Source organism: Pseudorca crassidens, chromosome 13 (genome assembly GCF_039906515.1).
Source record: "Pseudorca crassidens isolate mPseCra1 chromosome 13, mPseCra1.hap1, whole genome shotgun sequence".
Classification (NCBI taxonomy): Eukaryota; Metazoa; Chordata; class Mammalia; order Artiodactyla; family Delphinidae; genus Pseudorca; species Pseudorca crassidens.
The window spans coordinates 31,452,666-31,467,494 of NC_090308.1; the positions used below are offsets into that span (position 1 = coordinate 31,452,666).

The window sequence follows — 14,829 nt, forward strand, 5'->3', positions numbered from 1 at the left end:
AAAACAGTTATTAAAGACTTTAAAATGGTTAAATAAATAAGAAACTAGATTGATAGTTAATGTGAATTAGCTAGATAGCTTTACAGAGATTATCATTTAATTTTTGAATCAAAAACCATCTATAAACTTTTCAATAATAACACAAGATTGAATAAAGAAATTAGATTATATTATAATTCTACTCTTCAATGGTTTATTTGGTATGCTGCAATTCTTATTTTAAAAGTATAATCTTTAAATAATTTATGGAATTTTTAGTCATTTAATTCTTTTGAGGCCTTGAGTCTTTTATTTTGGAAGTTCAGCTCTTTTATTTTTAAGGATAATTTTCTACATGTAATAAATTTATCTTGACTTTTGTTTTTTTGTTTTTGTTTTTTTAATAATTTTATGGAGTATAGTTAATTTACAATGTTGTGTTAGTTTCGGGTGTACATCAAAGTGATTCAGTTATACATATACATATATTAATTCTTTTTCAGATTATTTTCTTATATAGGTTATCACAGAATATTTAGTAGAGTTCCCTGTACTATATAGTAGGTCCTTGTTGGTTATCTATCTCATATACAGTAAAATCCTGATTTATCCCTCTCCCTGCCCATGTTTTCCCGCTGGTAATCATAAGTCTGTTTTCAATATCTGTAAGTCTGTTTCTGTTTTGTAAATAAATTCATTTGTATCATTTTTAAAAATTAGATTCTACATGTGAGTGATATCACATGATATTTATCTTTGTCTCTCTGACTTACTTCACTTAGTATGATAATCTCTAGGTCCATCCATGGTGCTGCAAATGGCATTATTCCATTCCTTTTTATGGCTGTGTAATATTCCATTGTATATACGTACCACTTCTTTATCTACTCCTCCGTCAATGGAGATTTAGGTTGCTTCCATGTCTTGGCTACTGTAAATAGTGCTGCAATGAACGTTGGGGGTGCATGTATCTTTTCCAACTATGTTTTTCTCCAGGTATATGCCCAGAAGTGGGATTACAGGACCATATGGTAGTTCTAGTTTTGGTTTCTTAAGGAAGCTCCATACTGTTCTCCATAGTGGCTGTATCAGTTTACATTCCCACCAACAGTGTAGGAGGGTTCCATTTTCTCCACACCCTCTCCAGCATTTATTGTTTGTAGACTTTTTGATGATGGCTGTTCTGACAGGTGTGGTACCTCATTGTAGTTTTGATTTGCATTTCTCTACTAATTAGTGATGTTGAGTATCTTTTCATGTGCTTTTTGGCCATCTGTATGTCTTCTGTGGAGAAATGTCTGTTTAGGTTTTCTGCCCATTTTTTGATTGGGTTGTTTGTTTTTTTGATATAGAGCTGCATGAACTGTTTGTATATCTCTCCAGTTTTGAAAAGCATTTACTGTCATTCACTCATTCATTCATTCATTCATTCCATCCATCTACAGATAGTTATTGGTACCTTTTTTTGTGCTGAGAATTGCCCTTGTTTTTCTCATTTTGTCTGGAATAGTGAAAACTTTGGCTCTGTGCAGAGAGTGGTAATGACACCTCAGAACTTACTACCATTAAGGTTCCCCCTCTGGGATGCCTTGCCTTGTGCTCACCACATTTTTTTGTAGGGGTGCCTCAGATGGACTGAGATTACCAGAAGTTTAACTCATCTCCTACCTAAAAATAAATCAGCCCTCAGCCCTTAAAAGAACTTTCGGGATTTCTTCTTGTGATCTTGGCATTTCACTGCTGAAAGAGATTAGGTATTTTTCAAACTTGGAGGCCTAATCCGGGTCATTTATAGGCATTTTTTTTTTAAATTGGCTTAAAGGGTTTATTCAGCAGTTCCAGAGGATATTTCCATTTTTCCATACAGGCTGCAAAGATATATTTAACCACACAAAATGTTCAGAAAATGTATATTATACTCAACAATCAAGTCTTTTTGATCTTTTAGTGGACATCTTTCTTCCATGGTAGCATTTCATTTTACTATGTTGGAAAATCCATGGCTTTAAAATTTACTATAGTATGTAATTATTTCAGTTTTTAATTCAATAAGGCTGTTATTCATAGTTATTTGGGGTTTCTTTGTTTGTTCTTTTTTAACATCTTTATTGGAGTATAACTGCTTTACAATGGTGTGTTAGTTTCTGCTGTATAACAAAGTGAATCAGCTATATGTATACATATATCCCCATATCCCCTCCTTCTTGCGTCTCCCTCCCACTCTCCCTACCCCACCCCTCTAGGTGGTCACAAAGCACAGAGCTGATCTCCCTGTGCTATTCGGCTGCTTCCCACTAGTTATCTATTTTACATTTGGTAGTGTATATATGTTAATTCTACTCTCTCACTTCGTCCCAGCTTACCCTTCCCCCTCCCTGTGTCCTCAAATCCATTCTCTATGTCTATGTCTTTATTCCTGTCCTGTCCCTAGTTTCTTCAGAACTATTTTAAATTTTTTTTAGGTTCCATATATATGTGTTAGCATACGGTATTTGTTTTTCTCTTTCTGACTTATTTCACTCTGTATGACCGTCTCTAGGTCCATCCACCTCACTACAAATAGTTCAGTTTTGTTTCTTTTTATGGCTGAGTAATATTCCATTGTATATATGTGCCACATCTTCTTTAGCCATTCATCTGTTGATGGACACTTAGGTTGCTTCCATGTCCTGGCAATTGTAAATAGTGCTGCAGTGAACATTCTGGTACAAGTCTATTTTTGAATTATGGTTTTCTGAGGGTATATGCCCAGTAGTGGGATTGCTGGGTCATATGTTAGTTCTATTTTTAGTTTTTTAAGGAACCTCCATACTGTTCTCCATAATGGCTGTATCAATTTACATTCCCACCAAGAGTGCAAAAGGATTCCCTTTTCTCCTCATCCTCTCCAGCATTTATCGTTTGTAGAGTTTTTGATGATGGCCATTCTGACTGTTGTGAGGTGATACCTCATTGTAGTTTTTTTTTTTTTAATTATTTATTTATTTAGTCTCACCAGGTCTTAGGTGTGGCCTGTGGGATCCAGTTCCCTGACCAGGGATTGAACCTGGGCCCCCTGCATTGGCAGCCTGGAGTCTTAACCACTGGATCACCAGGGAAGTCCCTTCATTGTAGTTTTGATTTGCATTTTGATTTGCATTGTAGTTTTGATTTGCATTTCTCTAATGATTAGTGATGTTGAGCATCCTTTCATGTGTTTATTGGCCATCTGTATATCTTCTTTGGAGAAATGTCTATTTAGGTCTTCTGCCCAGTTTTGGATTGGGTTGTTTGCTTTTTTGATATTGAGCTGCATGAGCTGCTTGTAAATTTTGGAGATTAATCCTTTGTCAGTTGCTTCATTTGCAAATATTTTCTCCCATTCAGACGGTTGTCTTTTTGTCTTGTTTATGGTTTCCTTTGCTATGAAAAGCTTTTAAGTTTTATTTGGTCCCATTTGTTTATTTTTGTTTTTATTTCCATTTCTCTAGGAGGTGGGTCAAAAAGTATCTTGCTGTGATTTATGTCATAGAGTGTTCTGCCTATGTTTTCCTCTAAGAGTTTGATAGTGTCTGGCCTTACATTTAGGTCTTTAATCCATTTTGAGTTTATTTTTGTGTATGGTGTTAAGGAGTGTTCTAATTTCATTCTTTTAGATGTACCTGTCCCGTTTTCCCAGCATCACTTATTGAAGGGGCTGTCTTTTCTCCATTGTATATTCTTGCCTCTTTATCAAAGATAAGGTGACCATATGTACATGGGTTTATCTCTGGGCTTTCTATTCTGTTCCATTGATCTATATTTCTGTTTTTGTGCCAGTACCATACTGTCTTGATTACTGTAGCTTTGTAGTATAATCTGAAGACTGGGAGCCTGATTCCTCCAGCTCCGTTTTTCTTTCTCAAGATTGCTTTGGCTATTCGGGATCTTTTGTGTTTCCATACAAATTGTGAAATTTTCTGTTCTAGTTCTGTGAAAAATGCCAGTGGTAGTTTGATAGGGATTGCATTGAATCTGTAGATGGCTTTGGGTAGTAGAGTCATTTTCACAATGTTGATTCTTCCAATCCAAGAACATGGTGTATCTCTCCATCTATTTGTATCATCTTTAATTTGTGTCATCAGTGCCTTATAGTTTTCTGCATACAGGTCTTTTTCCTCCCTAGGTAGGTTTATTCCTAGGTATTTTATTCTTTTTGTTGCAGTGGTAAATGGGAGTGTTTCCTTAATTTCTCTTTCAGATTTTTCATCATTAGTGTATAGGAATGCCAGAGATTTCTGTGCATTAATTTTGTATCCTCCTACTTTACCAAATTCATTGATTAGCTCCAGTAGTTTCCTGGTAGCCTCTTTAGGATTCTCTATGTATAGTATCATGTCATCTGCAAACAGTGACAGTTTTACTTCTTTTCCGATCTGGATTCCTTTTATTTCTTTTTCTTCTCTGATTGCCATGGCTAAAACTTCCAAAACTATGTTGAATAATAGCGGTGAGAGTGGACAACCTTGTCTTTTTCCTCATATTAGAGGACATGGTTTCAGTTTTTCAGCATTGAGAACGATGTTGGCTGTTGGTTTGTCATATATGAGGCCTTAAGTCTTTTAAGATAAACAGTCCTCTTTGGATGTTTTTCATTTCGAGAGGATGAATTTTACAAAGTAGAATGTCAATACTGTCATCACAGAATTTTACAAGGAGGAATAAACACTCCAAAATCATGTACAGCAACATCTAGGATGACTCATCCTCAATCCAGACAGAATAAAGAGCTTAAAGAGCGTAAAGAAAAGGACAAAGTATTAGCAAAGACTGAGCCCCTCAAGCGTATAATATGCTCATGAATCAACCTTAAAGCACAGACCTTACCAAAAAATGCTTTAAGAAGACAATTTCTTACAATTTTCATTCTACAGAGTCTAGAAACTTAAATAAAAAGTTGGTGAATTGATTGCTCTGGAGTTTAGGCTGCCAATCATTTTTACTAATTGAAACTGAAGGATTTTTTGTTTTGTTTTTTAGGTTTTCCAGGTCTATGAATCCAAAGGTAAAAATCCCTTATAAAGAAGATGTTTCTGTATGTATATGTATAACTGATTCACTTTGTTATAAAGCAGAAACCAACACACCATTGTAAAGCAATTATACTCCAATAAAGATGTAAAAAAAAAAAAAGAATATGTTTCTGAAAATAGTTTTCCTGAATTACATTCTGCTATGCATTAAAAGGTTAAAAATATTATCAGATAGGTTAAAGTGTTAAACAATTTAAGTGACTGTTCACTACAGCATTGCAGCTGTAGCACAGATAGCCAACAAACAGCAATATGGTAAAATTGTATTCTTCCCTTTGAAAAATTTGACTCCTAAAAATGTTAGTAATAAAATCAAAATTTGGGGGCTAAAATTTCATATTTATACATTTTTAAGAAGTTCTTCTTTGAGAGCTGTATTTAGCTTTTGTCTTAATTTCCAGCCAAGTACTGTCATAAGCAACTTGACCATTCAGTATTCACGCAAAAACGTGTATAATGTTCTCCTCTATCATAAAAATTGTTCCTGCCTGCCCAGAAGGTCAGGTATGCATTTCTTAAAACTTAGAAATAACAAAGTGCTTTGCAGGCAGCAAAGGAATGGCTCAAGCTCACCAACACCAACCCTGGCTTCTCTCCTCTTCTTCACTAGTGGTTTTCTTTCTTTCCAGTGTTCCATGGAGCCACTGGTAACTTTTGCTTCCTTGCTCCACCCAGAGTACTACTTGTTAATTTGATAAGCATTGAAGGGCTGTTGAAGGCTAGCTAAACCAGATCTCACCTTCTACTAAATTGGGGTGGCTGGGAAGCATTACTGCACCACTAAACTAGGCCACTTGGTGGCACCAAAAAGTAAGAGCCAGCATTGCAGGGAAGTCTGATGAGGAGGTAACCAGTTCCTTTGCTTTACAAAGAGAGAGCAAAGGATAAACGGTCATTTTTTGAGGAAACATGGGCTTTGAATGAACCTATTCATTTTCTTCCTTTGTAAAATTAGGGGAGTCAGTGATGGAGGAAGCAGGTATTGGACTAGAGAGAAGATCCCTTCAACCCTTTTAACCTTGACCCTCTATGTTCCTCATGTGCTTGGTTAATTAGACAAAAAATGATGGTAATAGCCAATATTTATTGTGTGCTTATGATGTGCCAGGGCGCTGAACTATGTGTATTGTATGGATTAGCTTATGAGTTTATTTTTCTTTATTATTTTACAAATAATAAATTACAAATAAGAATTTTATAAATCCTTATACCATGATTATAATCATTATGGTGATAATTTTACACAGAAGGAACTTGGTCCTGTAGAGGCTGAATGGCTTGTACAAAGCCACATCGCAAGTAAGTGGTGCAGCTGGGATTTAACCCTGCAGCCAGCCTCCAGAACCTAGGGCTTCATTGCAACACCATGTTCTACTTCTGAGCACCTCTTCCCCTCTATGGGAAGTAAGTTTACTTCTATGGTTTTGGCTCTTCATTAAGGAAAAGGCTCCCCTACATAAAAAACACAATCCATTTAAGAAATAATACTTATTACTACATTGTTATCATTAGGGAAAAAAGGATGAAGCTCACTTACTATACTTATTACCAAATTTTAAGTCGAAACTGTGTCTTTAAAGATTCAGAAGCATGAGAGTTTTGGCCAGGGACTCCCATTGGAGTCCAACAGTGCCAGTGTGCTTGCTTTTTTAGCCCACGATCCCTGGACAGAAATCTCAGGGGATATTCTTTGTTTCTTATGGCTGTTGTATTCTTGCTTTTACTGCCAGACAAGGAAAGGGACCCTTGGTTTGATCTTCCTTCTCCTCTATGAAAGCATGAGTGACTAACCTCCAAGTCAGCAGGCTGGCCGGCAACGGCCGTGAAGTGTTCTTAATGTCCCTTTCTTCACATCGTTCTTATTACAGATCAGCATTTTGCAGCTGATATGTTTTCCTCCTTTCGTTCTCTTTGTTGTTATTGTTTTTCTTGCTTTTATCCTAATCTCTGCCTATGCCCAGAATCCACTCGCTCTCCAGTTTCTTAAACTTTTAATTAATTTCTTTGAGCTGGATTTTTCTCCTTCCCTGTGAATCTCTCTGGTGCTTCTGGTTGAATCAACCCTATGGCTGGTCTGAGGTCTGGTTAACTTGACTCTTGGGGCAGCTGGGACCTCTGAGGCTCAGGAGTGATATGGGAGCAGGTGGGGATAACCTGTGCAGGCCTAGAGTGGTCGGCAGGTGTTCATTTGGTCTGCTCTACATTGGTAATTGGGTTGGTATCGTACAGCTCCAAGAGTGATGGTCTGGTCCAGGTGTGAGCTGTCTGTGTGTTTACAGGCTGGGCCTGTGGTGGGATGGTGGGGGGTAGTTATGCTGCCATGAGATCTGACATGGCCCTCACCCCCTTGGACATCTGCACTGTGGTCAGCTCAGAGTCTCTTGCAGAACATCGCTGGTTCTGCTGTGGGTGCCCACTGTACGCACCAACCACTGGCTGGTCTTTCTTTTAGTTCTTACCCATTGCTGACAGTCATCAGCGTTGTGGTCTTCCAGGATTTCCGTATCTATGGCATGGCTCGAGGACACGCAGTTTTAGAGTAGTCAGGCAGGTTTCTTTGGGATATTTTCTTCCTGGGACATCTCAGCGTAGACAGTCAGTTTCTGTGATGCTGGGCTACTATCGTTTCCAGGGGCAGCCAACTCTGAAGTGATGCTGAAGAGGCCTGAAATGTACATTGAGGGAAAAATGAGTTAAGTCTGGATTTTAGAGGAGTTTAAATGTCAGATGAAGGTCACTGGTGTTTATTCAGTGTGCAGTGGTTTAAAAATAATGCCTAGTATTTGTTCTGATGAGAAAATTCATGTGTGATCTTTGTAGCATGTGTACAGAGAATAATATGGAAAATTTTGACATTGTCATGGTGACTTGGTCTAGAGTACAGCAGTGGAGGTGAGAGGAACTCAGATTCGAGGTGGATTTTGAAGATAGAGTCTTCAGCACTTACTCAAGCCTTTTTCAATGAACATTATGACAGAAACATTTTTTTCCAAATTTACAAAACTATTTCCATATTCTCAGCATTGCAGTCTTTAAACAAAGGGATGATATGACTTGATATGGAAATGAAGAGGGAGCAGGACAGATGAGAATTAGTTAGAAAGCTGTGGAAATCAGCAGAGAGGGGTAATCAGGGCTCAGACTGAACTGACTGCTATGACTGTAGAGATGAAGGATGAGACACAACACAAAAGAATACAGAAATCTGATGACTGACATGGAGAATAGGGCCAAGGGAATAATTCATGATCTCCATACTGGAGATGACTGTTGACAACACTGCGAGTGATTCCGTGTTACCAGACCAAAGGTTGGGGCAAATAATAACTTTGGAGATAATAAGTGGGACATATTGTTTGTGATAATTATCCTCCGGAAGCAAAAACAAAACAAAAGCTGGCCATAGCAAATTTTCTCTTAAAGAAGTGGCCCATTTGCAGCCATTAAAAGCACAGATTACTCAATATTCCTTTCAAGTTTTGTCGTTGCTGTCTGCTCGTTATAGGGGGTGTATTAGTGGAATCGTCGGGGGCCGTCTTGGAGGCTGTCAACCACAAGTGGCTTCCTACCTTCTCAGCTGGTTAACAGTTTGTACAACTAGTAGTGAAGCACAGCAGGGAAACTCTGGGAAGACACCCCAGTCGGCTCAGGAAACGCAATGCTATAAAGCTTGGGTTAAAAGACAGAGATGATCTTCCATTCTGAGGAGAAGAGTTTTACGGGTCCATCTCTTTTGTTCCTACTCAAGAATCCCACTGATTTGCCTAATAAGTGCCTACGCTGGAAAACTGATGTAGTGGTGGGTGAATGGCAGGAGAAAATAGGAGGCTGGTGTCTCGGCTGGAAGCGTAAAAGTAAGCTAACATTGACGTGAGGCGGCTCTGCCATTTGGCTTTTTGCTGGGCTGCTCTGACGGAGGGTTCAGAGGTAATGAGGTGATAGCGACTGTAAAACTGGGTTTGGGATTATCTGTGAATTTTTATTATCCACGGGCTCCCTGCTCTCCATTACCAACAATAACAGTGATTTGGCTGTGGAATCAGGAGGTGTGGATGCCACAATGCCTGCTGTGAGCAGCTTCCAGGCTTAGGGTAGGACAATGACTTTTGGAGGTGAGGACATAAATTTCCGTTGATCCCTTTCCAGGTTCTCTGCTTTAACTGCAGCTTCTGCCCAGTTTACACGAAGATCATCGAGTTGGAAGCAGCCGCCTATTGCTGTTCTCAGTGTTTTTACATCCCCGAAAGTCATGCAGGTAAATGATGGAGGGGAGGGCCGTGCACCACACTGCTCAGGCTAGAGAGGGCAGGGCAGGTCAGGAGGCGGGATTTTGGTCCTGGTCTGGTCGTGGGATGGGTAGTGGGGCTAGGGGGATGTGACTGCAAACCTGGCTTCTGATCAAAGGATTTGGATGGAATCTGTTAAGATGTGTTGGTAGTCATGGGTGCTAACTAGATTAGCCCTAACTCCTATTGAATTTAGGTAACTGTTTCATTGCATTGTCAGGAGAATGATTAATAATCACTTTGCCAATAGTTGTGGTTTGGTGTTTTGTTTGTATTAGAGGGTGTCCTTGTGGCATCCCTAACCCATCACCGTATCCCTGGGTTACCAAAACGTGGGTTCAGTTCAGTGGAAGTTAGTTAAATGAGTTGTTTGGTGGTGTTTATTAATTCCTTCATTCGACAAATATTTATTGAAGTCTACTGTGTTTGGGGCTCATTGCTAGGGAGGGACTGACAACTAGTCTGAGCCTCTTACCTCAAAAACCTTTTTGGGGGAGATTTATTGCACACACATGTAACGTGAACAAGCCATGGAGTAGTTCTAAAGTTTCACTGTTCAACCGGATATTTGAGAATTAACATTTTTCAGAGCCTTCATCTTCATGCTTCTTAACTTATTCTGTCCTTCTTGCTTATTCTTCTCCATGTTTCTCCTTGGCTGGGCTTTATTTCTCTTCCTCTGATTTATTGAGTCATATCTGAATGCCTCTTTGCTCTGGAAAGTTCTGTTGTAACAAGACATGCAAAGTATATTGATGCTCCACCTTCAGTATTGAGAAGCTACAGGCAGATCAGATTGTTCTAAACTGAAGCATTTTAAATGTAATCGAAGAGCTCACCCTTTATAGAAATCTTCTTGCAATGAATCCTTTGGTGAGTAGAAGGATCCTTTTGTAATGTAGATAACCATCCTTTATTTTATCTGTTGACAAGATCTAAATTTAAGATGGGAGGAAACTGTTATAGTCTTAGAATGAGATTGGAAAACACATCACTTTAAAAAATGACTTGGTTATAATAAGAATTCTATGTAAACACAATCATGAACTGATTTTTTTTTTTAACATCTTTATTGGGGTATAATTGCTTTACAATGGTGTGTTAGTTTCTGCTTTATAACAAAGTGAATCAGTTATACATATACATATGTTCCCATATCTCTTCCCTCTTGCGTCTCCCTCCCTCCCACCCTCCCTATCCCACCCCTCCAGGTGGTCACAAAGCACCCAGCGGATATCCCTGTGCCATGCGGCTGCTTCCCAATGAACTGATTTTAAGGTTAATGACAAGTGTGGCAAATACCCAGTCAACATTGAGATTACATTATGTGTTACTTTAAAGGCCCTGAAAGAATGATTGTTTCTATCTTTTAGAAAAGTAATTCCAGGAAAGATAAAGTATGAATACGAATTTTGTACCTGAAAATGAGGATGAGCCCTAATCTTTTTTTTTTTTTAAACTAGATTACCAGTTTATTATAAAAGGATATAACTCAGGAACAGCCAGATGGAAGAGATGCATAGGGCCAGGCGTGGGGAAAGGTTGGGGAGCTTCCATACCCTCTCTGAGCAAACCACTTTCCCTGCATCTGTATGTGTTCACCAACCTGGAAGCTCTCCCAACCTCGTCCCTCTGAGTTTTTGTTTTTTAAATTGAGGTATAGTTGATGTACAATATTATATGAGTTTCAGGTGTACAACATAGTGATCCACAATTTTTAAAGGTTATATTCCACTTACAGTTATTACAAATTGTTGTCTGTAACCCCTGAGTTGTACAGTATACCTTTGTAGCTTATTTATTTTGTTCATAATAGTTTGTATCTCTTAATTCCCTAACCCCATCTTGCTCCTCCCCTTTTCCCCTCTCCCCACTGGTAACCTGAAGCTAGTTCTCTGTTTCTGTTTTGTTACATTCACTAGTTTCTTTTTTTTTTTTAGATTCCACATATAAGTGATATATACAGTATTTGTCTTTCTTGGTCTGCATTATTTCACTTAGGATAATACCCTCCAAGTTGTTGCAAATGGCAAAATTTCATTCTTTTTTATGGCTGAGTATTATTCCATTGTACATATGTACCATATCTTCTTTAGCCATTCATCTGTTGATGGACACTTAGGTTGCTTCCAGATGTGCCCTAATCTTAGTACGTATTTCTAGTGGATCAATATCTGTCTTTCTTTTTCTTATTTTTTAATTTTTTACTTGTTGACAGTTTGCTTTATTTATTTATTTATGGCTATGTTGGGTCTTCATTTCTGTGCGAGGGCTTTCTCTAGTTGTGGCAAGCGGGGGCCACTCTTCATCACGGTGCGCGGGCCTCTCACTATCGCAGCCTCTCTTGTTGCGGAGCACAGGCTCCAGACGCGCAGGCTCAGTAATTGTGGCTTACGGGCCCAGTTGCTCCGCGGTATGTGGGATCTTCCCAGACCAGGGCTCGAACCCATGTCCCCTGCATCGGCAGGCAGATTCTCAACCACTGTGCCACCAGGGAAGCCCAATATCTGTCTTTCTAATAGCAGCGAATGTAATTATTGACACTCAGCAGTGAGCTGCTAGATAAGAGCAATGGGGCAGTGTTAGTGAAGTAATGCAGGTAGAGGCTTGGAGTGATTCGGAAGCAGACAGCTACATTTCTTCTTAGAAATTCAAGTTCCCAAAAAACTGTCATTTTTTTTTCAGTTCTTCTTTGAAATTATTCTATGAAGTAAAAATTATCTTTTCTGTGTATGTCTGAGAAGAGCAAGGCCTAAAAAAGTTTCAAAATACTCTAAGTCCTTTGAAACAAGGTACATTAACTATGAATTGAATTGTCTTTCTGTTTCAATGTTTTTTTCTCAGCAAAGAGCCACTATAGTATCTAATAGTTAACTAGTGGTATTCTATCTTTGTGGTCAAACGTATATGAGCTAGGGTAGAGTTTATCTTTGCCCAAAACATTAAAAAAGATTTTCATATTTAATTTCAGGATAGTTAAGGATATATATAGGATTAATAAGTTAAACAATAACAAACCACCTGTTTGTTATTAAACAATGTGCTAATTAGAAATAATTTTAGGATAATTAATAAAGGTTGCATCAGCTCTCTATTTGGCAGAACTAATCATTCTTTCTTTTTGTTGGAGAGAATTTAGAAAAGTTGCCTGATATGCCATCCAGAGAGAATTGTTATTCGTATATATTTGCTTTCAGTCTTTTTTACATTCAGGTGTGTATATAGTTATTGAAATACAGTTAAGATATAATAAGTATAACTCTGCTTTTTCCATTGAATATTATATTGTTAAGTATTTTCATATTATTATATGGAAACTTTTTGGGGGGCAGCATGGAATATTTTCCATTATATTACTTATACTATTTTATTTAATAATTCTCCTATTGTCAGACATTAAGATTTGTATACATTTCCATTATAATAAATAATATGATAAACAGTGTACATATATCCATCTAAATATAATCCTAGAAATGGAACTGTTGTATAAAAGCTATGACATGACCTTTCAGAAAAGTTGTTCAGTTTCCACTGTATGAGGATAGGGCAAGAAGGCACACCAGTCTCTGCACTTCAATACAAAGCATGATGTTTTAAAAAGTTGTTGCCCAATTTGATTTTAAAAATGGTATTTTATTGTTTAGGTCGCACTTGTTGAATATTAGTAAGATTTAGCTTTCTTTCATTTTTTTAAAATAAATTTATTTATTTAATTTATTTTTGACTGCATTGGGTCTTCATTGTTGTGTGAGGGCTTTCTCTAGTTGCCATGAGCAGGGGCTACTCTTCGTTGCGGTCCGTGGGCTTCTCATTGTGGTGGCTTCTCTTGTTGCAGAGCATGGGCTCTAGGTGCATGGGCTTCAGTAGTTGTGGCACGCGAGCTCAGTAGTTGTGGCTCGTGGGCTCTAGAATGCAGGCTCAGTAGCTGTGGCACACGGGCTTAGTCGCTCCACGGCATGTGGGATCTTCCTGGACCAGGGCTCGAACCTGTGTCTCCTGCATTGACAGGCGGATTCTTAACCACTGAGCCACCAGGGAAGCCCTTTCTTTCATTTTTTTGATCATTTATATTTCTTGTTCTGTGAATTTTGGCTGACTCTCTTTTTCATTTTTCTAGTCTATGTACCATAATGATTTCTAATGCTCTTTCTATATTAAGGATATGGACTATAAAATTTTACCAATACTCATGTCTAGTTAATCATTTGCTTTTGTTTATAAAAATCTTTTGATGTATGGAAATGTTAATTTTTAATGTAGTCAAATATAAGTATTCTTTTTCTTTGTGGTTTTTTTGTTTTATCTATGAGAAATCCTACATAAAATTATTCAATAACTACATTTTTCTAGGTCTTATAATTTTTTTTTCATTTAACACTTTGATTTAGCCTTTCTCCTTGTGTCTTTGGTGACATTGGTTCTGTGGAGTTATAATAGGTGAGAGGCACAAGTTTCCATGGTCAAAAGTTTGGAGACACAAGGTTATACATTATGTTGATTAAAAAAATTTCAGGGCTTCCCAGAACACTTAACATGCTAAGGTACATTGTTTCCTTTATAGAGGGCAAGCAGAGAAAGGATATAACTAGACTTGTTTAATCGACAGATCCTTTTTGTTTTCCTGAGCACTTATTAAGATAAGAATTCCTCGGAGCACACTTTGGGAAACATGGCTGTGATCCACATCCATCCGTCCATGTAGCCAAATGTAGTTTAATTATGGGACAAGGTGAGCCTCCCATTTACTTTTCCCCTGAACTCATGAATCGTTTGTTTGAGCATCAGAACATCTTTTATTCGATAACCATTGATTTCCTTATTGATTTGTGAATTTGAACATTTTTCCTTTTTAATCTAAGTTGAGACTGATTGGAAAAGGATAAAAATGAAAATGTAGAGAAGCAGCAGGCTTGCATCCCTACAAACAAAACCTGAAGGCAATTACATTTCCAAGTATTATGTTAATAACACAAACTGTGTTTAATAATCAGAAACAGGGAAACAGCAGACGGGCTTTAATTAAAGCTTCACATCGCTTTTCTAAATAGCCTTTCATCACATGAACAGCTGCTTCGTGGCACACACAGTAGAGAAACGTTTCCATTTGAAAACTTCCTAGCATAAAATGTAAAATTTCAGCCAATAGCAGTTCTCAAAATTGGGCTTCTCTGAGTGACTTGTAACTCCTGGATGGTGTATTACATTTTGCTTATTTTGGAAGTTCTTGAGTATTTTATTGGTGTCTATTTCTGATCGAATGCCTTACATCCATCAGACTTAAAATATATCATTGTGTGTAAAATGCTAAGATTAAAGAAAAATATTAGTTTAAATATGCAGGTGATGACTTCAGATGGAATAACCTTAAAAGGAAAAAAGGCATTAAATGATGAGGACAAATATTAGGGAGTTAGAGAGTTTACTTGCTATCAGTTATTCTGTGCAGTTAACCTCAGGCTGTAGCAGCCACCTGCTTAAACAGCCTGGCCACCAGGAGTCTTTTGTTGAAA

The 14,829-nt window shown here is 37.8% G+C and overlaps 1 long non-coding RNA gene across 3 annotated transcripts in view; it reads left to right on the top strand.

Annotated features, from left to right (window-relative positions):
• Positions 1–14,829, top strand: part of LOC137204541 (uncharacterized) — a 229,572-nt gene that overhangs the window by 23,826 nt on the left and 190,917 nt on the right. For all 3 annotated transcript variants that reach the window (XR_010933694.1, XR_010933695.1, XR_010933696.1), the window contains exon 3: positions 9,177–9,285. This is a non-coding gene — a long non-coding RNA (uncharacterized lncRNA). The remainder of the gene's footprint in view (positions 1–9,176; positions 9,286–14,829) is intronic.